Source organism: Leopardus geoffroyi, chromosome A1 (genome assembly GCF_018350155.1).
Source record: "Leopardus geoffroyi isolate Oge1 chromosome A1, O.geoffroyi_Oge1_pat1.0, whole genome shotgun sequence".
In the NCBI taxonomy this organism is placed as follows: Eukaryota; Metazoa; Chordata; class Mammalia; order Carnivora; family Felidae; genus Leopardus; species Leopardus geoffroyi.
In genome coordinates, this window is record NC_059326.1 from 55,507,367 (window position 1) to 55,532,673 (window position 25,307).

The window sequence follows — 25,307 nt, forward strand, 5'->3', positions numbered from 1 at the left end:
CCCTTCATTTTCAAGCTTCAGGTTTTTTAGGTCTAAAATGAGTCCCCTATAGGCAACACATAGATGGGTCTTCTTTATTTTATCCATTCTGACACCCTATGTTGTTTTTTAAAAATTTTTTTTTGTTTATTTATTTTTGAGAGAGAGAGAGGCAGATTGCAACTAGGGGGAGGGTCAGAGAGATAGGGACGCACAGAATTGGAAGAAGGCTCCAGGCTCTGAGCTGTCAGCACAGAGCCCGATGGGGGCTCAAACCCATGAACTGTGAGATCATGATCTAAGCTGAAGTCAGTCGCTTAACCAGCTGAGCCACCCAGGTGTCCCAGTGCTCTATGTCTTTTGATTAAAGCATGTCTTTCATTTACAGTCAGAATAATTATTGATAGATATGGATTTAGGGCTATTTTATTAATTGTTTGAAACGTCGTTGATTCTGGAGATTTTCTGTTTCTTTCTAGTCTTTGTCACTTTGGGTCTTTCTTTCCCATTTAAAGAGTCCCCTTTAAATATTTCTTGCAGGGCTGTTTTAGTGGTCACAAACCCCTTTAGTTTTTGTTTGTCTGGGAAACTCTATATCTCCTTTTATTCTGAATTATAACCTTGCTGTATAGAGTATTCTTGGCTGCACATTTTTCCCATTCAGCACATTGTATCATGCGACTTCCTTCTGGCCTGCCAAGTTTCTGTGGAGACATCTACTGCTAATCTTGTTGGTTTTCCTTTGTAAATTAGGGACGGCTGTTGTCTTGCTGCTTTTAGGACTTTTTCTTTATCTCTATATTTTGGAAATTTAACTACGATATTTCATGTTGGCGGCCTGCTTTTGTTGATTTTGATGGGAGTTCTCTGTGCCTTCTAGATTTGGATGTCTGTTTCTTTCCTCAGATTAGGTAAGTTTTCAGCTATAATTTCCTCAAATAAACCTTCTGTTCCCTTTTCTCTCTCTTTTTCTCCTAAGACTTCTATGATACGAATGTTACTATGCTTGATGGAATCATTGAGTTCCCTAAGTCTATTTTTGTGATCCAAAATTTTTCTTTCTCTTTTTTGTTCAGCTTCATTATTTTTCATAATTTTATATTCTATATTACGTATTTGCTCCTCTGCTTCTTCCATCCTGAGGTCATCTTATGCCGTCAGTTATGAACCTCAGTTATTGCATTTTTCATTTCAGCCTGATTTTTTTGTAGCTCTTTTATGTCTGTGGTAAGGGTTTCCCTGATGTCTTCTATGATTTTCTTAGGCCCGGTGAGTATCTTTACGATTGTTGCTTTAAATTATGAATCAGGCATATTACTTATATCTGTTTCAATTAAATCCCTGTCTATATATAAACTTTTCATGTTCTTTCTTTTGGATGAATTACTCTGTCTTGACATTTTGTCTAAATCTCTGTCTTCTCTGTGTTAGGAAGGCCTGTTATGTTTCCTTCTCCTGACTGTAGTGGCTTTATGAAAAAGAGGTTATATAATGGCCAGAGCCTGGCATTACAGGAAGTGTCTCTGGTGTGTGTTGTGCCCACTCTGCTGCTGTATCTTAGTCGCTCTATCTCTCAGGTCAGTCATCTGCAAAGTTCTTTTTTTCTGAAGTGGGGAATGTTTGGACTTGGTGAATTTTAACTAGGTATGCTCTGGGGTACTTGTTAAAAAAGACCTGATGCTATTTCCACAAGAACTGAAGTTTTGCAGAACGCTATGGGCAATAAGACATGGTGTGTGCAGGGTTTTTGTGCTGGTCTTCTGGAGGAGGGGCCCACTGTGATAATTCTTAGGCACATTTTCTGGAGAAAAGCAGTACCAGCAGAGCCTAGGGGGAGTGAACTTAAGTGTAAGCAGGTAGGCAGCCAGTGTTAGCACTGTGATGTTTATTAAAGTGGTTTATACTGAGGGGCGAGGGAGAGAAATGGCGCCAGCCATCTCCTTTGTCCCTAGAGAGGGGGTTCATGCTTGCTACTGTCAGGGAAGCTCTCCCAGAAGAGCAAACAATTTCCCCTCGTGCATCCTAGGCTATTTTCAGATTCCTGTTTTCATACTTTCTGTGTCCAGGTTGCTTGCCTGCCTGGTGCAGTGCAGTGCACTTTGGGCTCTATCCTAGTCAGGTCAGCTGAGTTTTAAAACTCCAAACTTTAGGGACCTGGAGTGGCAAAGACCTGTGCTGGTCTTCTAGAGGAGGTTCTCACTGCACTGAAGGTTTGACCCTGAAGGGCAGTTGCACCAGAATGCCAGAGCATGGGGTTTGGAGCAAAGCACATTCAACTGCCAGTGTCTGGGTTAGCTGTCTTCAGCATTTGTCTCTGCACTCATGCTGAGGGGTAGAAGAGGGAAATGGCACCCATCAGCTCTTTTGTCCCTGGAGAAGCAATGCCACCTCTCTTAGATGTGTCCTAAGAAGAGGAAACAGCCTCTCCCAGTGCGTTTAAGCAATCTTACTTTAAAATAGTATGTGAGAAAGATATTCCGCTGGTCTTTTTTTCCTTTATCTTTGTGCAAAGAACACACAAGCAAGCTGGTGACTTCTTAAAAAAAAAAAAAAAAAAAAAAAAAAAAAAAGAAGGGTTTCTTGCTTTAGTTACTGCATAAAATGGTACTTTTCTTTCCCTCCTCATTCTTCTCCTCCTCAATGTTCTTCTTCCCCTTCTTTTTTATTCTTCTGTTTCTGCTTTTCCTCTATCTTTTCTCCTTTCCTCTTCCTTCTCCTCTACCCTTCCTCATCCTTGTCCTCCTCCTACTCCTTTTTGTTCTTTTCCTCTTTCTTTTCCCTCTCCTGCTCATGCTCTCCTTGTCCTTCTTCTTCTTTTCCCCTTGCTATCCTTCCCCATTCCAGTTTCTGTCATCCTTTTACCTCAATCTGGTTTTCCCAATATTTTTTTAATTGAAATAATTGTTCCAGTTCTTCTCACCCCTAGGTTCATGTGAGTTCCATACAAAAATTGTGGGTTTTTTTGTTTTCTTTATATTGAATATATATAGCTGGGGACTGTAACAAACATCATAGAAAGAAAACCTGTTTAAACTGATCTTCTTCATGGAACCCTTTAGTAGGATATCAGTAGGATATCCTGCCTTCTGAGACATAACAGCTCCAGCAACAACCCTTTGATTGCCTGTACTTGATGTTTTAACTTTTATTTTTTAAATTGTTAAATTTTTTATGTTTTAACTTTTAGAGTTCTGGGTTTGTTTTATTTTGTTACCATCGTTTCTTGTCTGAATTTTGTGTATTTTCTTTCAATAACAACTACATGATGTTTTCATAGCAAAAAACCATTCAGGTAAAGAAATAGATAAGAAATTTTCTCATATTTGTACTTTTTTCTTGAGTTAATTTTGCTAGTCTTGTATTATGGCTGCTTTCATAATATTTTAAAATGGATTTTTAAATTGTTTGCTTAGGGTCAATTTTTTTTTTCCAATAATGCTACCTATGTGTGCCTTGGCAAGTCATTCAATTTCTTTATCTCAGCTTTTTTGTTTTTTTTAATGAAGTTCATAATAACAGCTAACTCGATTGTGAGGATTGAATTAATATTCTTAAAGTATATAAATGATTATTAACATAAGTTTAATAGAAAATATGACAAATTATTATTCTTTCATTTTATGTTTCCATTCCCAAATCACATTTTTGTAATTTTTCTGGATATTTGTATGAAGTTGTTGTTTTTTCTCTTATACCTCCATTTTCAAAATACAAAAAATTATACTGATCCAGATATCCTTAGTTCCTCATAATGTTTCAAAAATCTTCTGTATTTAGAGATTATCAATTTTTCTCTTGATACTACTACCTCTAGCAAAGGAAGCATTTTAGATTAATTAAAAGAACCCCCATACCACATTTTCTGCCTAAAAACTTGTTGACTTTATTTCTATGTAGTAGAGAGGATATGTCTCAGGTTTGGGGTTATTTTTTATTTTTATTTATTTATTTATTTATTTAAAGTTATTTTCAATTTTTAATTTTTTTTTTTTAATTTGGAGAGTCGGGGGAGGGGCAGAGAGATGGAGACAGAGGATCCAAAGTGGGCTCCTGGAGAACAGCAGAGAGCCCAATGTGGAGCTTGAACTCACAAACTGCCAGATCATGACCTGAGCGGAAGTCGGATGCTGAGCGAACTGAACCACCCAGGTGTCCCTGGGGCTATATTTTAATGCACATATTTAAAGCATCTATCCCTTGCAAAAGGCAAAGATTCAGATAAAGAGGAAAAGTGTTCTCAAAAAGATACGATTTTGGGGTCACTTTGATATCAAAGAAGAATTAACTATAAACAATCAAAAAAGGAAGCATTTATATTTCTTTTTTCATCATTAAGAGATATGGACTTTAATTAAATATGCTTCCCATACTTAACTAATTAAACTTCTCATGGTGCAATCTGAAACTTAGTTAATGGTTGTATTTCTAGATTTTAGATGCAGTACTTTTACTTTAAGCAAAGCACGTTTCTAAAAATTGATGGGTTTTATTAAAAAAAATTTAAATTATTTCTATACATTCTGAAATAAGCTCTTAAAATTCAACTATTTATATGGATATAGAATTGAAGTAACATATATTTAAATATTGTTTGCTTAATAAATGCCTTAGATAAAATACCCAGTCAATTGAAAATTGGTTCATTACTGGGAATATGCAACTCTCCTTAGAGTTCTATATCATTTGGTCATTTGAAGGTAATTACAAAACTACTTTCTGCCATATGAGTTGTAGCCTAATTAAACTAGCCTCTAGGCAGCCACAGTAGTGATTCTGGATAAGCAGCATTTTCTCAAACTCCCCCAATACTACTATATTTCTCACAACTTTGCTGATTTCATGTGTTTCTTGCCAACTTCAACTTTTTCATATTTTAATATGACTCAGTGCTGGAATAAAATCTTTCATAGAAGAAAATCAGCAAGATCTCCTTTGAAAAGAGTAAACAATGAAATTTGTGAAATTGGTAAAAACAACCATCAGGAATAAACATGTATACATTTTATGAACGTGGAGTAAATTATAATTAAATGCTTGCTATGCTGTGTTCAAATATAAATTAATGAGAAAGTGAATATATCAATTTAATGGCTATTGTTTCTAAAAGAAATGCAGATATTCATATCTCATATGAATTTAAATGCAGATTCTAATGAAAGTTATTAGAAATAGTACTTCAGATATTTCTAAAGTTTGGTTTATAAATAGTGTAAATTAACATTTATTTAAAGAAGGTTGATGTAACAGTAAGTATATGAAGAATTGTGCAGTTAATAATAAGGAATAACTCGTATATTTTCAGGGATTCATGGTATTCATGTGCAATAGAAGTTTCAAATTCATGTAAATTCATACATTGGTGTATGCAACACTCATTTTATGCCTTAGGACTTTATGACACAAATTTAGGTTTTACATCATATATTTTTATTTCACTTTTAATTATAAAATATTCTAAACAAATTGAAAAAATATAAAGATTAATGATATATTAAGAACCTTATCCTTCCATTCAGATTTCATAGATTTTTTATTGTCATAATTTTTTAAAGATATTTTTAATGATATTTTTAATGAAATGAAATATTAAGATAGTTTTAAGCACACTTTGTTCTTCTTTCTTTTCAATGAGAACCCAAATCTTTGAATTTGGTCTGTGTTCTTAAGCAAAAAATTCATAATTTATGAAAACATACATAAGCACACATATACATACATACACACATTCATGTCTTAGGTATTAAAACATTGGGAAAAAATAAATAAAACACACAAAATGAAAAAAATAAAGTAGCCTTTAAAAAAGAAAATGAAAATAATACTGTTGGATGCTGACTTCCTACATCAACAAAACAGCATGTAGACGCTGGTGATGAGTTTACTCTGTCACTTGAAAGATATTTCTTTTGCTACTCTTACCTCCTGCTGCTAAGGAGGATTATGTCATTGTTGCTGCCACGTAAATGATCTGCAATTTCCAAGTTGCTTTCAGTACTTACTGTCTTTTATGTTGTTGAGTTTCATCAATATGCTTTTATGTGGATTTATTTCATTGTTTTACAATATTGCTCAGGATTCAGTGATTAATTCAGGTTTTCATCTAATATTTACTGAGGGTTTCCTATGGGTCAAGCACTTCTCTCTATATAAAGGCATTCTGGACAAGGCAGGCATAATCTGATACTCACCATGCATATTGGATAACACTGAATGAAACGTTAGGTCAAAAAAAATATATATGTAATGTGAAATATTAAGTGTTTTTACTAAATTTAGACTACTCTAAAAGATTATTTTTTAAAATGTTCATTATCCTAGCATCATTTAGGTTTACTATCTATTATATTTCCGATTAAATTCATTTTGAGTCTTTTTATTCTCTTATGCACAACTTTACTCTGTTTCATATTTGTCTTCCTGCTCCATGAAGAATACTCTGTTTTTCTCACTCTTCTTTCCTTTCCCTGCAAATACTGTGTTTGGGTGAGAGAAAGTAGTAAACAAAAATATTTATTATGCAAATTTGCCCATAAAGTTTGAGGTGAATGTTATTACAACTTCTCCTTGGAAAAGTAAAAATGTCTGTAGTTCTGAGACTGTATCACACTATCTTTGAATTCCCAGTGTATGGCAATCTTGCTGAAAACACCCATTTATAAAATTATTTAATTAAATGTCAATATATAAAGATGTATTGTTAGTATATATATATGTCATTGAACATACAAGAATTTTAAATACACACTGATTCAAGAGTGATGCTAAGTAGGGAGGAGCTAGTTATATGTGACTACTTAAATTTAAATATAAATTAATTTAAAAAATAAACCAAATATCCACTTTTTCATACTGGTAATTTCAAATCCTCAATTGCCACATATAACTAATGGTTATCATACTATAGGGCACCTTTTCCATCACTGCAGGAAGTTTTATCAGATAGTTCTCTGGAGGATATGACATCTCAAAATATCTGTTACATATGTCCTCAAAGTTAGATTGACATAGATGAAATCCATAATTTTCATAGTACACTTGGTATATCTTAAATTATCCCTAATCTCTATAAGACTGATCAAATTGAGGGATCTTGACATGTGAATCTTCAAAAAAATAACCTATTAATAAGGATGTAATTCAACAATCAGTCATTTGGCTCACTACTAGCAACATGGCAACAAATAATCATGTTTCAAATGAGGAGACAGATTTGCCAAATATCAGATTGATAATGTTTTACAAATGCCAAAGTAAAATCTGCATTGTTGCACAGAGGTAGTCCAAAGGTGGAAATAATCAATACTTACCAGGTGGAGAGAGGACGACATATAATGTTGTCTAGAGTGGACACAGAAAAATGGAGTACTGATTTGCTAGTTCTAATACAGGGAGCAGGAAAGAATGGAGAAATGCATTCAGGAAAAAGGAAGAAGGATGAACAAAGTCCAAGGTTACATAAAAAATGACAAGTATAGCAACTTGGAATTATTTGAGAATGACAATGCAAAATGTGTGTGCCAGGCATAAGAGAGTTGAGGCTGAAAAATGAGACAAAGACATATTCACAGAGAGCTATGGACTGCTCTATGGCCCACCTTAGTTACTAATAAATAATTCCCAAAACACCACTACTTTTCCTGTAACTTCTGCAAAAACATGCATGTAATTATTATAATGAACAGTAGTTCCTAAGGAATTACTCTGTGTTCTGATGTCTGTATGCATCTTTTAGTACTCTGTGGAAAAGTACCATATAACATTTTTATCTTCTGCCATATATTAATATGAAAAAAGAGGTATTATAGTAAAGTGTGTAACAATATAACACTATGTAAAAGTGAATTTTAAGGATCATTAACTATTTCTCTTTAAAGTGACTTCTGGTAGTTAAATATCCTATGTTTGAAAATGATATATTATCAAATATGCCCTTCACCTTTTTTAGTCTTATTTTAACCTCATTCTTCACAATTCCATTTTACGCTATGCTATATATTTAACTTTATAATCACCCCCACAATAAAAAAAGATAAGATTCCTTCAAGAGCATTCTCCTGTGTAAATCTTGTCTTCACAGGAAGTATTTCCTTGCTGGAATTCATTCACTTATACTACTGGAAGTATTCCAAGATGTTAAGGATCCATTTAATAAATTGATTTTCACAAAATTCATGGAAGCTATTATTCTCATTTATTTGATATCAAAAAGTATCTTTCTTTGTTAATCATTAGGAGATTAATTACAGTCACAGTCAGCAAATCTGAAGCATGAAAATTAGGTAATTTAGTATTCAAATAATAAAAATACCACATACATATCCTATAGTGATATATACTGCTCTCTGTAGGATTTATTATAATGCAGAGTGACTTGTATATTTTAATTGAAATAATTATAACTGTCTCCTATAATTCTAAGCTACCATTTAGATTGGGGAATATTGTAAAGTATTTTCTTTCTAAATATAGATGGATCAAAGATATGGACAGATTTTTAGATAGAGACATATGTCAATTAAAATACAATTTCATACTAGGTATAAATTTGAAAAATTCTATCATGTTGTGTATAAATAATATATAAATATATGTAAATATTCCATTTCATAAGAAATCTGGAAAATTTTATGTTCTATGTGACACCATATTTTGCAATATCCAATGATTATTTTTCTGTGTTAAAAATTAAATTTCCTGGGGTGCCCATGGCTCAGTTGGTTTAGCGTCTGACTTCTGCTCAGGTCATGATCTCACGGTTCGTAGTTACAACCTGCCTGAGGTTCTGCACTGAAGCCTGCTTCGGATTCTCCTTCTCTGCCTGCCCCTCCCCTGTTCGTGCTCTGTCTCTCTCTCTCTCTCTCAAAAATAAATAAACATTAAAAAAATAAAAAATAAAATTACATTTCCTAAATGTTTATTCTTAAAAGATAAAATTGCTCAATTTTAATTTTTTATGATAGACCCCCAGCAGTTTTGAAAAATACAAGGAAAAGGAAAGAAATCCCTGATTTAAAGACGTAAGATTTGGTGCACCTGGGTGACTCGGTTGGTTAAAAATCCGACTTCTAGTTTCCGCTAAGGTCATGATCTCATGGTTTGTGAGTTCGAGCCTTGCGTCAGGCTCCGCACTGGCAGCACAGAGCCTGCTTGGGATTTTCTGTCTCTCCCTCTGTCCCTCCCCACTTGCACTGTCTCTGTCTGTCTCAAAATAAATAAATAAACTTAAAAAAAAGTAAAGATCAAGATCTAAACAAACTGGCTTGCATAAACCACTTTGGGAGAGAGCAGAGAGACAACAACTTTTGTATGCCACCCTTTCCAAGACCCTTCTCAGGTCATTGAATCTTATGGACTTCTCTGAGAGCTCTCAAATTTGTCTTTATTTTCTCCATTTCATGTGCTCACAACCTTTGATTTCTTAGGGAATCTTCTAACAACTTACCTATCATGGCAATGACTAACATTTGCCAAACATTTCCTTTGTGCCAAATTTTTACTTATTAACTCATTTTGTCTTTGCCGTAAGCCAACAATGGGAAATAGTATTATCTTCATTTTTGCAGTAATGTAACTGAAGAACAAGAGGAAGATTAATTAAATTTTCTATAGTCATGGAGCTAGTAAGAAGGGGAACCTGGTTATGAAGGCAGAACATCTGGCTCTAGTCAATACCACTTCTCTCCTTCTACAACCCAGAAGCCATATAATGAAGTAATTTCTTCTCACATTTCATAACCATTACAAGGTATGTAAGCCAAACCATAGTCACAGCATCTTGTCTCATAAAGGGAGAAACACATTCATTCGAGTAATAATGTGGAGAAAAATAAAGCAGTGTCTATTTCCTTTTTCCAGGCAAGGATCCACTTCTATTTTAGATATTCGTATCATAAAAAAAATACAAAGACAATAGTTGGTACAAGCAATGGTAAATGAGATTGACAGACAGGTCTTAGCCATCCTGTAAGCTTTGTTACCACTTCGGCAAATTCTTTCAAATAGCAAGCTTGCTAAACAGTTTCAACATAAGTCTCCCAGCATCCCTAAGGCACTCTTCTAAGCAGATACCTGCTCATAATTCCCTTATATAGGAAAATTCCAGAGCTACCTTTCTGTGGATGACAACGGATGTCAATTTTGTTTGATAGGGGTGATATTGTATACTTCCACTAGGAGGTACATGTCCTGGATCCATTAACTCCTCAGAAGCTACAAAATATTTGTATTCTAATTCTATCCTTCATTTTCTCATATCCTCCAGGATATTCCTACAAAAGAAACTTCCATTCATTAACTACTTGGTTAAAGGATCAAATAAAAAGCATGATCAATTACTGATTTTTTATCTTGTAGAATTTTATGAAATTTTGTTTTATTCTCCAAAGATGAGGAAGACCAATTAGAATCTTTTGACACGTATTAAGAACTAATGGATTTAAACATAGTTAATATAGGGGTACCTGGGTGGCTCAGTCAATTAAGTGTCTGACTCTTGGTTTCGGCTCAGGTTATGATCTCATGGTTTTGTGGGTTCCAGCTCCACATTGGACTCTGCTGACAGCGCAGAGCCTGCTTGGGATTCTCTTGTCTCCCTCTCTCTCTGCCCCTCACCTATTCATGCTGTCTCTGTCTCTCTCAAAATAATTAAACTTAAAAAAAAATAAGCATCATTAATATATATTTAATCCACAGCAGTGATTATTCTTATTGGTACTCAGATTGTCCCAGATGTCCAGTGAGAGGTTTCTTTGACTGTGAGAGATTTTTTGACATATAGTCAAGTAGTCAAATATCAAAGATAAGCAGGCTTTGATAACCACTTTATTTTCTTTAATGTCAAGATATATTTTGGAATCACCACGGATAATTCTTCCCTGTATTCAGAATCAGCAATTTTTCTAAGGTGGGTTGGCTACTTATAGTGAGAAATAGTAAATATTGACCTCAATTTGTATGCTATGTATGTTTGCTGCTATAGATTTGTGCAAGGTTTTGGGCAGTTTTCAATAGATAAAACTAGAAAATATATATTTTTAGGATAAGGTATCTGAAACATTGATAGTTCCATTTCAATCCAAAGCCACAGAGTTTTTCTATAACTTCATAAATCTTCCATATGTATGTTCTACTTCAGAATGAAAAAAAACAAATCTCTGTTCTCAGTGACATCTGCACAATTACTAATATATTTTATCGTGCAATACCTGGATAATAGCCCAGGATAAAAAATAAAGGACCAATGCAAACAATATTATTATAAAGAAAGCAGTCTTCTGAGAAATGTTTTAATTATTCAGTACTTAGATTTTATAATATTAGAAATGCACAAAATATTGTTTACAGTGTTTTTAAAGCACATGTAGTATTATCTGTGCTTATTCATTTTGTTTAATGTTAATGATTTCTCTTAAAATTAAACTTTTATTGACATGGCACAATATAATTCATGTTACAAAGTCAGATATAACAAAAGTATGTTTCCAGAAATAATCTTTTATTTTATTCCCGCCCCCTCCAATCTAATTATTTTATTTATCTACTTTTATAGTTGTTTTCTAATTTACAGTTTTTCCTTCCCTTGTTCTTTTCTCTTTTTCTTTTTCTTTTTTTAATGTTTATTTATTTTAGAGAGAGACAAAGCACAAGCAGGGGAGGAGCAGAGAGAGAGAGGGAGACACAGAATCTGAAGCAGGCCCCAGGCTCTGAGCTGTCAGCAGAGAGCCCAACGCAGGGCTTGAACCCACCAACCCTGAGATCATGACCTGAGTGTAAGTCAAACGCTCAACCAACTGAGCCGCCCAGGTGCCCCTCTTTTTTCTTAGGATATATTCACACATACACATAGATTCATTGTCTGGGTCTCTAGAAAATTCTTCATTCCTAGTAATTTTCTACTCATTCAACTAAAACCTGACTCTCTCTAGTCCCATATCCTGCTCCTACCTAGAATCAGAATTCTTTCACTCCCAGTTGCCCATATTTGGACTAAGAAAATTGCACAAACTTACCATATGAAACTTTACACACTTATGCTCTGGTCAACCATAAACCCAAGGAGGAAAAGACCATATATAATTCCTTCCATCCCAAAATGAAGGAATGAAGTTCCTTCCCTAATCTATACTTTGTGCTGCCATGCCTTGCAAGTCAAATTGAAGATTTTCTTGTTTAATAGTACCATGCTAAACAAAAAATTCACTGTTCTTCTTTTCCATTTAATATTAAATCCAGTGGTCATTCCATGTCTGTACATGATATTTCTCTTTCCTTTTTAAAAACTGTATAGCACCCTATTGTGAGATTTAGTATAACATATTCAACCCACACCCTAATGATGGACAACTGTGCTATTTATAGAATCATACTGTTATAAATAGCACTGAAAATAATAGCCATGTGTATGACTCTTCATAATTTTACAAGTGTATCTTTAGGATGGTTTTTAGTTCAAAGGTTACAACTCTTTCATCAAGGTGTTACTATTTTGCAGTTTTCACCAACATATGCATGTCTGTTTTCCTGAAGCCTTACCATGTCAGAATTTTTTTGTAGTTTTGATAATCTGCTAGATGAAAAATACTGTCTCCGTGTAGTCTCCTTGATTTGCATTTATCTTATTTTTGAGCAATTTGAACATTTTCTTCATACATGAAAGATAAATTTGAAGTTCCATTTTCCTATGAATACTCTTCTTGTCTCTAGCTATAGAGTTGTCGACCATTTTATTCTTTATTTTCAGAAGTTCTTTATTTATTACAGACATCAATAATTGTCTTTAATTTTTATTTCCAAGACTACTCAAGCATGGCCATTATTTTGGACTATTGAACAGCTATTCAACAAAATAAAAATTTAAAGTTTGTTTTTAACTTAACATCTCACTATGCTATGCAGTAGATATTTATAACTTATGCTATTCTGTATATTTAGGTTGCCTTTCAAATGGGGAAAAGTCTTCCACATTTTCACTCCTGAAGCTTTGAAATAAAATAGTAATATTTACTTCTGCAACTTCTATGGCTACAAGGGTATAATCACATGTTGTGATCTAGCCTTAAAACAACCTGAGGAAGCAGATGCTATTCAGAACCTACTTTCAGAAAAGGGCCTAGTTTATTGAAAGTGACTGTGGCAGTAGTTATGTACATAATGGCCAAAGTCAGTTAGATGAGCTATAGTATGTGTGCTCTGGGCAGCATCTCTGGGTCATGGCTGATAGAACCCTGTAATATTAGCACCTTGTAACACTGGTGTTATTACTATCTGTGCAGACTCCAAACTCTTTGCCTCTCAACAGTCTATTAGCCAAACTATATCTTGTAATAAATGTTGATCCAAATTAAACAAGCTATAATGGGTTTTGTTAACTCTGAACTTTGACTGGGACCAGAAGTGGATTTCTGCAGGTAACAGACCCTCATGAAATGAAATTTTGACATTTTTATATTTTTGTGTGTTTGAAGGATTTGAATATCCAGCTAGCATTAAAGAATGATAATCTGGTAGGCTTTGGCATGCAAGTACAGAGTTTTTAAAAAATTAATGCCTGTTTGTGCATGCCTATCAAACATAAGATCTTAGGAGATTGAACAGGTTTTGCCAAAGAACAGTGTGAGGGACATGGAGAACATCATGATTTAGCTTGTGTTGGCTTCTTCTGATTATACTAGAGAGTTTAAATAAAGAAAGAACAAGTTCAAAGTTCCAAACATTTGATTCAAAGTAAAGTATGGTTTGATAACCAGAAACTTAAAAAAAAAAATGTTTACTTATATATTTAAGAAAGAGAATGTGAAAGGGGGAAGGGCAGAGAAACAGGGAGACAGAGGATCTGAAGCAGGCTCTGGCTGAGAGCAGAAAGCCTGATGTGGGGCCCGAACCCACAAACTGTAAGAACATGACCTGAACCCTAAGTCAGATGCTTAACCAACTGAGCCACCAAGGCATCCCAATAACCTGTAACTTTTTCTGACTGGTATATCCTAGTTTCCAAAGGGCTGAGTTACCCAGAATTCAAAGGTTAAACTTCTAAATTGTCAAATTATACTCTTTGAATTCTTAGATTTGTCAGCCTTTGAAAATGAAAATTAAGGCCTTTTCTAGTAAAATAGTTGAAATAACAATTGAAATGAAAACATGTGGGAGAGTTAGAAAATCAGATGATTCCCATGCTCCATGTCTCTCTGATTCTCCCTCCCCAGCTGATGCAGCACCTTCCCCCTCACATAAGGAGAAAATTCTAGCCTCAACTTAATGATCTGTGGCAAACTTTGCAAGGGAAGGCACATCTTAAGTTGGAATCTCAAACACTTCAGTCTCATATCTTCTCCAAATTTTCTATAGTTAGACTCATATCCCAGTAAAATTAAACTCATTCTCTCATATTCTGTAGCAGTAGAATTTCACATGAAATTTTGCATGATTTTATAAGTTCTAGATAGTGTTTTATAGTAGGTTTTGATAGTGGTAGGCCATGGAACCTGTAATATAATTTTATATAGCAATAGAGATAAACTTGCTAGAGTTTACAGTTTACTATGTTTGCTCTTGCAGCCAAGAGAAGTTCTTGTTTGCTTATTTGATGGTCCAAAAGCAGAAATCTCAAACCTGTTTCACAATAAATGAAGCTAAGATGTTAGAAATTCCTTAGTATGATGTTGAGAATTTAAACACAGAACAATAACAATAAAACTCAGGACAACAACAACAACAACAAAATAATGGAGTGTATTCATCATATTTATCCACTCACCAACCTCTGACTCTCACCTAAGCCACTCTCCCATGACATGGAGGAAGGTGCCAAAATCTTTTAAAACACAGTATTGTTTTCCCTTTAGACTAAAGTTGAATAAGAAGCATTGTAATTAAAATATACTTGTGGATATTGTGCTTTGGCACTCAACCTCTATTTTCATCTCCTTTGTTACTTTGCTTGACTTACAGGGAATTAAAGCCTAAAATTTGTTTTGTTTTGTTTTTCCTCACAAGTGTCTGCCAGAGCTATGTTTCTGGACTTAATTTGAATTTTTTCAATGATATTCTCTCAAGCCATATTTGTAATGTAGAATTGACACAGAGGCAGCATATTCCCTATCTTGGAGGATAGCTTGCCCTGTAAAAAAAAAAAAAAAAAAAAAAAAAAAAAGAAAAAGAAAAAGAAAAAGAAAAATGGGTAACCAGTTAAGTGGCAAAGTTTAATGGAGTTCTTGCAACTTGTAGTCTTGTAGTCTGGAAAACTGGAATCCAAATACTAGCAAAACAATCTCTGCCTTCAGGTCCCTCTTCTGTTCCAGTTACGGTGTTGCAATATCTATGGAGTTACCTGTCTAAGACCATCTCATAGCTAATGGAAGTTATTGGTGATTTCTGGTCCTGGAATTTGTAACCAAAGGCTATCTTCTGCTGCCCTTTGAGTGGCAAGTATTTTGGTTACAGGACCTTAGAGAAAGCATTTTACCTCAGTGAAGGGAGGACTATATTCCCCTGATAAGACTCTCCCATACTATGATTGGTTGCTTCTGAGCCTAAAGTACACAATGTGAGTATGAGAAGAGTTACTGTGAAATGAAAATGTCACATCCAATCAACGGCCAAGTTTAACTTACAAGAAAAAATAAGCAGCTCACAAAAACTGAGCAGCAGCTCACCCATTCCTTACACAACCGGTGTCACTTATTGTTTTGTTTTGTTTTGTTAACACTATTCCAATGGAGTGCTATCTATAAGATTGCTTTACCTAAGAAGAAAGCATGATTTTCTGTAATGGAATAGCTGACTTGTAAGATGGGCAAATTCAAAAGAGTGTGGCAGCAATTCACCATGACTATGGCAACTTGTTGGCAGCTCACACACACCATTGTATGCTCTGTGTAATACAATAAGCTCTAGCAAGTGCCTTTTGCTGTAAAGTATATCATTTTGAGATCTACTAAAAATACTTCAGTTGGGATATAAGTGCTATTGTTAATGATGCAGATGTAGAGTTAGATCCTTCTGCTTTCTAGGATTGGATTGTTAAGGGGTTATCCATATGAAGATCCAATGGCAGCAAACACAATAGGTATGAGCTTGTAGGAAAGCAACTAGAAAAATAATACTGATTAGTATTTCCATTTCCATTTTGCACTCCGGATCTATATTTGAATTCACTGGGAAAATATAAGCTGCATGAAGGCATTCAGTGCTGAATGAGGGATTCATGTGGTACATGCCTTAGCTACCAATGCTCACAAACAGAAGCTACCTGTAAGTCTCTGCAAGGACACATGTTTTAGAAAGATATTAGCATGCAGTTTGTGGACATGGACAAGCTTGCAATTCTCAGACAGCCTTGGTAAAACCTCTACCTTTAAACAGGGGCCTATGATATGTTTTTGTTTTTGTTTTGTTTTGTTTTGCCAAATGCATTTTGTTAGGATATGAAGTTGCTGTGCTTCTTGCAGGAGCAGGCAAACACTGACATACAATTTAAGCCCTAAACCACCATATATATATTTTTTCCCCTAAGTACTGTGATTCTCTGATATTATAATTAGGCAATCAGATTCTTTTTGCAGCTGCAGCTACCAAGGAATGGAAACATGGGCTGACGGTTATCTAATAAGAACTTTTACGTACTAGTTGGTCTACTTATCCTCTGATGTTTATATGCTGAACATTAGTAGAGATCTTCTGAGTTGGCCAGGCTCTTAAGTACTCCTAGTATAGTGTGAAGACTCAGTGGGAATAGTTTATCTGATCTGAAAGGACCAAGAATTTCCATATCTCAGCTCTGAGCACTTATCTCCATTTTCAACTCCAAAGTCACTCCAGTAAATGGCCCAGGAGGTTTACCTTGGTTGTAATGACAATGACTGGATGGCCACAGATTTTTTTTTTCTTTATCTTTCAGGATGAAGCCTACTAGCCTCTCTCACTAGAAGAGAAACTGTAATGTTAACTATATTTGGAGTGATTTTACAATTTGTTGGATGTTTACTCTGAAAGTAGAAAATATTGCCCCAATTCTTATTCCTTTTCAGTAGATTCTATGTGCCATGAAGACACCCTTATCTATTTTCCAGGAGCATTCTGTGAACACAGTCACTCACTCTTGTCTTTCATTAGAGTTTACTGCTCCAAGAAAGGGATGCAGTTTGACCAATCCCTAGCAGGAATAGCAAAACTCAGCTGGTCAGGAATAAATTGGTCTTATCCACAAAAGAAAGAAGGAAGCGCATGTAGGGCAGGGCTTGTTAGTAGTGAAAAACTTTATCTTTCTTATTTTATATTACATATATTGGCAGACAGACTTTAATAGCCTTCTCTAATATACCAGTCAGTATAGTCAACTTACAATATGATTTCCTTGAAATGTTAAGAGCAGCATAATATGGTCCCAGAAGATATCTTGTTGTGAAACCATTCCCAGATAATGCATTAAGAATTCTCTTTCTGAAATTATCTAAAGTCTGTGTTTGACTTTCCTGGTGTTACTCTTGATAGTCATACTAATTGTGTGAAACTCTTTTTACCTTCTCTAGCAGAATAAGACTTTCATTTCTTCCTGTTGGCTCCCAGTGGATTGGACCTCTAATAGTGTCAACAGTTGCTGAACTTCTCATGTAAAGTCCAATTAATCACTCTTCATGAAAAGGAAGTTTTCATTAAATAATCCTTGAAGGGCCCAGAGAGGTCTCCCTACCCTGCACTCCATCTTACCTAACATCTTCAAATCAACAACCTCAATATATAATTTCACTAGCTGAGCTTCAAAGACTCCTCAAGGTCATTCCCTGGGATTAGTTGTTTCCTTTTTTTTTCTGTAGGAATTATTTTCATAGTATAATCATCTCTGCCTCCACAGCAAATGCTTTGTTAGATAATTATGAAGGCTAGAAAAATCCTATGCACTCTGATGTTACTTCACCTAGACAATCTCAATTTGGTAATTATTCTGTTTAGCCTACAATATGGTAACTAAACACCTTACATAATATGCATGTTAAAACTTGAAGAACATGGCACTTTTTATGTGGAATGATTGCAGGAGGAGAATAAAGACATCCTATCAGTGATAGGATTCTGGAATTGGTTATCTACTGTAATTGGTAGGCTGGTAGTTTATAGAAGTGAAGAGTTAATAAACTAAGTGACACAATGGGAATAAGAAGTATAAAGAAAGTTTAGATTAATGGCTGATTCTACCTTCACTAAAGCACTAAGAGAGAAAATGCCAACACTGGTTTGAATCTATCTAACTGAAATAGGAAGCCAAATAAGTTGTTGATCCACCACTACAGGATTCCAAATCCCTTATGCATTCATAAAACTTTGCATCCTGAGAGCCAGGGGTCCCTTGTTTCTACAAGATAAAACTTGGAATGCAGTTTTCTTTTCTTCATTTTCATCCACTCCCTAAATGTACTTTTGCAATTTTCCATTGAGAATTTACACTCAAGGGTGAAAGTATGTTCAATTTAAGTTCTCCCTTCAGCAAAAATGGCTGAAAAGATATTTCTTCCCACATGCTACAATAATCTTTATGGCAGATAAATGGGAACTTCAATGTATTGAGCAAATGCAATATGCTAGGCATTTTGCATGTTAACTCATATAATTCTTCCAAACAACTCTATGAGCTGAACATTATTTTCATCCCAATTTTACACTTGAGAAAACTAACACTTATATAGGTTAAATAACCTGCTTGGGATTGTAGTACCCAAGTAGAATTTTAGAGTAGCATTGACTTGTTTGCTCAGCTACACTTAATGCCTCCTTCATCCTTCTAGCCTGTTTCAGCATTTTATTTATCCCAACTACTGTATACTCCTCCATTTTCATGGGCTATCACTCTATGTATTCTCTCTTGGGTGCATTATCAGTATATCCTTTTCCCTATTATGATGAATTTTAAGCAGAGTGGAATGAACACTGGCTTAACAATGTGAATAAAGTGCAACATGGAACTTCTGTTTCTGGCCAAGATGGAGTAACAGGAAAGATAATTACTCTCCCATATGTAGCAGTAAAAACAACGAGCAGAATAAGTGAAATATACATTGAATTTCTATACATTGTACCAGGAAATAAATGATACTGATTCATGAAAGATGGGAAGCAAACATGTTGAGCACTATGAATGCCCCAGCTTACTGCCTTGAGAAAGTTGCCAGACTAGAGCATGGAGAAGAAATCTCAGTAAATACTGATAGATAACTTGAGTTGGGGAAAGGGCTAAAAGTTCAGAGAAACAAAGGTAGTGTTCCTAGGACAGGAGAAAGAAGCATAGCAAGAGAAATCCAGAGATTTTAGAGGATCCTCCATCAGTATTCAACAGAAAAATAAATGTCACATATATGAGAAAAAATTACCCAAAACTGGGGAAACACTACTCAGAAAGTTAAGAATAGCAGTGCATGACACATACCAACATGGTAAATGGTTAATGTTCCAATCAGCCATACTAGAAAACCTCATTACATGTGAGTAATTTAATTGAGTCCTCAAAAGTATCTTTTCTCAAGAGCGGGGAATCATTAACAATATAGTAAACACAGCTTTGGTTCTCCCTAACAAATATTAATATCAAGATTCAAAAGCAGGTAAGTTATGGTTTACAAGTAACTGATCCACATAACAGAACAAAACTCAGATATTTATGTGAATAAAAAAAATTTAGCACCTAAAAATGTAAAATTCACAATGTCTTTCTCCTCATTGAAAGATATAAGAGATACAAAAAAGCAGGAATATACAATACAAGAATGAGAGATGTCAATCAATCAAAACTGATGTAAAGGTAACAGACATGGTAAAATTAGAAGGCAAGGCTATTAAAGTTTTTATAAGTATGTACTATTTGTTAGTGGTAACATCCATGACATAAAAGGAGGATTTAAATTTTGAGAGAAGTTAAAAAATGGTTAAAGAAGACAATTTAGGTGATACAACAAACTTTATTTAATGCTTCATGAAGTGGGCAGTTTCCATTTGGAGAATTAAAACATGGGAGAGAAAGAAAGAAGTTTTATAGGATAAGAAATAAAGAACAAAGAAGAGACAAATAGAAAACATCTGTTTGGCTGAGGCCACACCGTCAACCTTGGTTGGGTTTAGAAGGCCCAGAGTTGGCTTGGCATTGGGGGATTGGCCGGCTGAATATTCTGTGTTTTTGGTAAAGCAGGGGCATTTACAGGGACATGAAAGTTACTTAAATTTTGGTTTGCTGACATGAAACCCTAGGCAGAAGCAGCTGTATTTTATTTGTGCCTAGAAAGTTATTTCAAAAAGGATGAGAAGCAAAGTGAATGAAATGGTAAGTGTACCAGGTGGCATTAGGAACAGATATTTTGAAAGAAAAGATTAGTGAACTTGGAAAGGTAGCAAAAAAGTATTAAAATTATTAAATCTGAGTCACCTGAGTGGCTCAGTAGGTTAAGCGACTGACTTTGGCTCAGGTCATGATCTCACAGTCCCTGAGTTTGAGCTCCACATCAGGCTCTGTGCTGACAGCTCAGAACCTGGAACCTACTTCAGATTCTGTGTCTCCTCCTCTCTCTGCCCTTCCCCCTCACACTCTGTCTCTCTCTCTCAAAAATAAACATTAAAAAATTATTAAATTCAAAGAAGGAATATAAAAACAAAACAAGACAAAACAAAAAAACATTAATGAGATGTGGGACAAATCAAAGGAAACTAAAGCATGTGTAATAAAAGTCTCCAAAAAAAAGAAGTGGAACAGAAATATATTTGAAAAAATGAAATTAAAAACTTTCCAATTTTGAAGAGCTGTAAATAACATCTCTAAGAGCTCAACAACTCCCACACACAAGACACATAAAGAAAACTACAGAAAAGCAATGTAATCAAATTGCCGAAAACCAATGATGAGGGCAAAATCTGAATGGAACCCATACAAAATGACATGTTCCATGTGGAGGAACAAAGATACAATTTATACAAGATTTTTAGTGAGAAATAACTCATAGGAGAAGACATTGGAACAGCATCAAAAAGTGCACACACAAACAATCTGCAAACCCAGAATAGTATATCCACAGAATATATGTTTAAAAAAAAGAGTAATAGACTTTTTAAAGATATGCAAATGCTGAAAGAATTCAGCAGATCTGCATTACAAGAAATACAAAAATTAGTCCTTTGGGCAGAAGAAATTATGGGTCTATATGGGTCTATGTGGAACTGTCAACTGTTTGGATACTTACATAAAATGTTTCCTCTTTATTAATTCTCTTTACAAGATGTTTAAATAAAAATAATTTTTAGAGAGGGAGGAGGGAAGATGGCGGCGTAGGAGGACGCTGGGCTCACCGCGCGTCCTGCTGATCACTTAGATTCCACCTACACCTGCTTAAATAACCCAGAAAACCGCCAGAGGATTAGCAGAACGGAGTCGCCGGAGCCAAGCGCAGACGAGAGGCCCACAGAAGAGGGTAGGAAGGGCGGCGAGGCGGTGCGCGCTCCACGGACTGGCGGGAGGGAGCCGGGGTGGAGGGGCGGCTCGCCGGCCAAGCAGAGCCCCGGAGTCTGGCTTGCAAAAGCGGAGGGGCCTGACGGACTGTGTTCCGACAGCAAGCGCGACTTAGCGTCTGGGAGGTCATAAGTTAACAGCTCTGCTCGGAAAGCGGGAAGGCTGGAGGACAAAGGGAGGGAGAGCTGCTGAGCCCCCGGACGACAGAGTTTGGTGGGGAACAAAGGCGCTCGCCAGCGCCATCTCCCCCGCCCATCCCCCAGCCAAAATCCCAAAGAGAACCAGTTCCTGCCAGGGAACTTGCTAGCTCCGCGCAAACACCCAACTCTGTGCTTCTGCGGAGGAGCCAAACCTCCGGCAGCGGATCTGACTCCCTCCCACTGCCACAGGGCCCCTCCTGAAGTGGATCACCTAAGGAGAAGCTAGCTAAGCCTGCCCCTCCTGCCCCTGTGCACCTTGCCTACCCACCCCAGCTAATACGCCAGATCCCCAGCATCACAAGCCTGGCAGTGTGCAAGTAGCCCAGACGGGCCACGCCACCCCACAGTGAATCCCGCCCCTAGGAGAGGGGAAGAGAAGGCACACACCAGTCTGACTGTGGCCCCAGCGGTGGGCCGGGGGCAGACATCAGGTCTGACTGCGACTCCGCCCACCAACTCCAGTTATACACCACAGCACAGGGGAAGTGCCCTGCAGGTCCTCACCATGCCAGGGACTATCCAAAATGACCAAGCGGAAGAATTCCCCTCAGAAGAATCTCCAGGAAATAACAACAGCTAATGAGCTGATCAAAAAGGATTTAAATAATATAACAGAAAGTGAATTTAGAATAATAGTCATAAAATTAATCGCCGGGCTTGAAAACAGTATACAGGACAGCAGAGAATCTCTTGCTACAGAGATCAAGGGACTAAGGAACAGTCACGAGGAGCTGAAAAACGCTTTAAATGAAATGCAAAACAAAATGGAAACCACCACGGCTCGGATTGAAGAGGCAGAGGAGAAAATAGGTGAACTAGAAGATAAAGTTATGGAAAAAGAGGAAGCTGAGAAAAAGAGAGATAAAAAAATCCAGGAGTATGAGGGGAAAATTAGAGAACTAAGTGATACACTAAAAAGAAATAATATACGCATAATTGGTATCCCAGAGGAGGAAGAGAGAGGGAAAGGTGCTGAAGGGGTACTTAAAGAAATAATAGCTGAAAACTTCCCTGAACTGGGGAAGGAAAAAGGCATTGAAATCCAAGAGGCACAGAGAACTCCCTTCAGACGTAACTTGAATCGATCTTCTGCACGACATATCATAGTGAAACTGGCAAAATACAAGGATAAAGAGAAAATTCTGAAAGCAGCAAGGGGTAAACGTGCCCTCACATATAAAGGGAGACCTATAAGACTCGTGACTGATCTCTCTTTTGAAACTTGGCAGGCCAGAAAGAATTGGCACGAGATTTTCAGTGTGCTAGACAGAAAAAATATGCAGCCGAGAATCCTTTATCCAGCAAGTCTGTCATTCAGAATAGAAGGAGAGATAAAGGTCTTCCCAAACAAACAAAAACTGAAGGAATTTGTCACCACTAAACCAGCCCTACAAGAGATCCTAAGGGGGACTCTGTGAGACAAAGTACCAGAGACATCACTACAAGCATAAAACATACAGACATCACAATGACTCTAAACCCGTATCTTTCTATAATAACACTGAATGTAAATGGATTAAATGCGCCAACCAAAAGACATAGGGTATCAAATGGATAAAAAAACAAGACCCATCTATTTGCTGTCTACAAGAGACTCATTTTAGACCTGAGGACACCTTTAGATTGAGAGTGAGGGGATGGAGAACTATTTATCATGCTACTGGAAGCCAAAAGAAAGCTGGAGTAGCCATACTTATATCAGACAAACTAGACTTTAAATTAAAGGCTGTAACAAGAGATGAAGAAGGACATTATATAATAGTTACAGGGTCTATCCATCAGGAAGAGCTAACAATTATCAATGTCTATGCGCCGAATACTGGAGCCCCCAAATATATAAAACAACTACTCATAAACATAAGCAACTTTATTGATAAGAATGTGGTAATTGCAGGGGACTTTAACACTCCACTTACAGAAATGGATAGATCATCTAGACACATGGTCAGTAAAGAAACAAGGGCCTTGAATGACACATTGGATCAGATGGACTTGACAGATATATTTAGAACTCTGCATCCCAAAGCAACAGAATATACTTTCTTCTCGAGTACACATGGAACATTCTCCAAGATAGATCATATACTGGGTCACAAAACAGCCCTCCATAAGTTTACCAGAATTGAAATTATACCATGCATACTTTCAGACCACAATGCTATGAAGCTTGAAATCAACCACAGGAAAAAGTCTGGAAAACCTCCAAAAGCATGGAGGTTAAAGAACACCCTACTAACGAATGAGTGGGTCAACCAGGCAATTAGAGAAGAAATTAAAAAATATATGGAAACAAACGAAAATGAAAATACAACCATCCAAACGCTTTGGGACGCAGCGAAGGCAGTCCTGAGAGGAAAATACATTGCAATCCAGGCCTATCTCAAGAAACAAGAAAAATCCCAAATACAAAATCTAACAGCACACCTAAAGGAAATGGAAGCAGAACAGCAAAGGCAGCCTAAACCCAGCAGAAGAAGAGAAATAATAAAGATCAGAGCAGAAATAAACAATATAGAGTCTAAAAAAACTGTAGAGCAGATCAACGAAACCAAGAGTTGGTTTTTTGAAAAAATAAACAAAATTGACAAACCTCTAGCCAGGCTTCTCAAAAAGAAAAGGGAGATGACCCAAATAGATAAAATCATGAATGAAAATGGAATGATTACAACCAATCCCTCAGAGATACAAACAATGATCAGGGAATACTATGAAAAATTATATGCCAACAAATTGGACAACCTGGAAGAAATGGACAAATTCCTGAACACCCACACTCTTCCAAAACTCAATCAGGAGGAAATAGAAAGCTTGAACAGACCCATAACCAGCGAAGAAATTGAATCGGTTATCAAAAATCTCCCAACAAATAAGAATCCAAGACCAGATGGCTTCCCAGGGGAATTCTACCAGACGTTTAAAGCAGAAATAATACCTATCCTTCTCAAGCTATTCCAAGAAATAGAAAGGGAAGGAAAACTTCCAGACTCATTCTATGAAGCCAGTATTACTTTGATTCCTAAACCAGACAGAGACCCAGTAAAAAAAGAGAACTACCGGCCAATATCCCTGATGAATATGGATGCAAAAATTCTCAATAAGATACTAGCAAATCGAATTCAACGGCATATAAAAAGAATTATTCACCATGATCAAGTGGGATTCATTCCTGGGATGCAGGGCTGGTTCAACATTCGCAAATCAATCAACGTGATACATCACATTAACAAAAAAAAAGAGAAGAACCATATGATCCTGTCAATCGATGCAGAAAAGGCCTTTGACAAAATCCAGCACCCTTTCTTAATAAAAACCCTTGAGAAAGTCGGGATAGAAGGAACATACTTAAAGATCATAAAAGCCATTTATGAAAAGCCCACAGCTAACATCATCCTCAACGGGGAAAAACTGAGAGCTTTTTCCCTGAGATCAGGAACACGACAGGGATGCCCACTCTCACCGCTGTTGTTTAATATAGTGCTGGAAGTGCTAGCATCAGCAATCAGACAACAAAAGGAAATCAAAGGCATCAAAATTGGCAAAGATGAAGTCAAGCTTTCGCTCTTTGCAGATGACATGATATTATACATGGAAAATCCGATAGACTCCACCAAAAGTCTGCTAGAATTGATACATGAATTCAGCAAAGTCGC

General features: G+C 36.1%; 1 long non-coding RNA gene across 1 annotated transcript; it reads left to right on the forward strand.

Moving 5' to 3' along the window:
- The first annotated feature begins 682 nt into the window (after positions 1–682).
- LOC123592018 lies at positions 683–11,650 on the forward strand. Its single transcript, XR_006709626.1, has 4 exons — positions 683–890; positions 9,543–9,690; positions 10,821–10,882; positions 11,608–11,650. It is a non-coding gene; the product is annotated as an uncharacterized LOC123592018 (long non-coding RNA).
- Positions 11,651–25,307: the final 13,657 nt, after the last annotated feature.